The sequence below is a fragment of the Belonocnema kinseyi genome, chromosome 2 (genome assembly GCF_010883055.1).
Source record: "Belonocnema kinseyi isolate 2016_QV_RU_SX_M_011 chromosome 2, B_treatae_v1, whole genome shotgun sequence".
Lineage (NCBI taxonomy): Eukaryota > Metazoa > Arthropoda > Insecta > Hymenoptera > Cynipidae > Belonocnema > Belonocnema kinseyi.
The window spans coordinates 21,030,043-21,030,986 of NC_046658.1; positions in this window are offsets into that span (position 1 = coordinate 21,030,043).

The window sequence follows — 944 nt, forward strand, 5'->3', positions numbered from 1 at the left end:
TCATATTTAAAGTCGGAAGAGCCGATTCTGGAGTGGTTGGTGAAAGGGCGCACAATACTTTTGCGGAAAATAGGCAACTTAGCTGACCCGAAGAATTACGGGCCTATCACTTGTCTGAACACACTGTATAAGATATTCACAGCTATCCTAAATGATAGGATTATTCGGGTAATTGAACCTGTGTGGCAAGAAATGTATGAACAACGAGGCTCAAAGAAAGGCGTAGCGGGATGTCGAGAGAACCTGCTCATCGATAAATGTGTCTGCAAAGATGCAGCATTCTACCAACCTGACCTATCGATGGCCTGGATTGATTATCGGAAAGCTTTCAATTCGACCTCCCATAGACTTATCATCTGTTTTTTAGAAATCTTAAAGGTTCATCCGCAAATAGTTAGGTGCATAGAAAGATTGATGCCGCTTTGGAACTGTGAACGAGTGAACTGCCGAGAATAAGTAGTGCCACATATACTGCAACTTTATATTCTCGACAATTGTTTCTGTTGCTCACTCGAGGCTTGACATGGTTCTTCTTGACTTCGAGAAGCGAACCATATTCGTTATCGAATTTCGGCACCAGCTGACAAAAACATCATAGCCAAGGAGAATAAAAAGCAAGAGATGTACCTTATAAGGGAGCTGCAACGATTGTACCCGGAATATTATGTTAAACTAATCGTCCTTATCATCGGCGCTCTTGGAGGTGCCAAGCTTTCACTCGCTAATGGCCGAAAAAGCATCCATGCGTGTCAACAATATGCTAAAACACTTGCGGGAAAAATGCAGAAGGCGGTAGTCCTTAGGTCACTCCGTGTTCTTAGGGTGCACGAGGCTTTTTCTGGATCGTCGTACTGATTCCGTTACAGACTGTAACCACCTATCTCACGGTCGTGAGACGTAGTTGTGGCTGAAATTTTACCGCGATTTCGCTGGGAGCGTGTGCA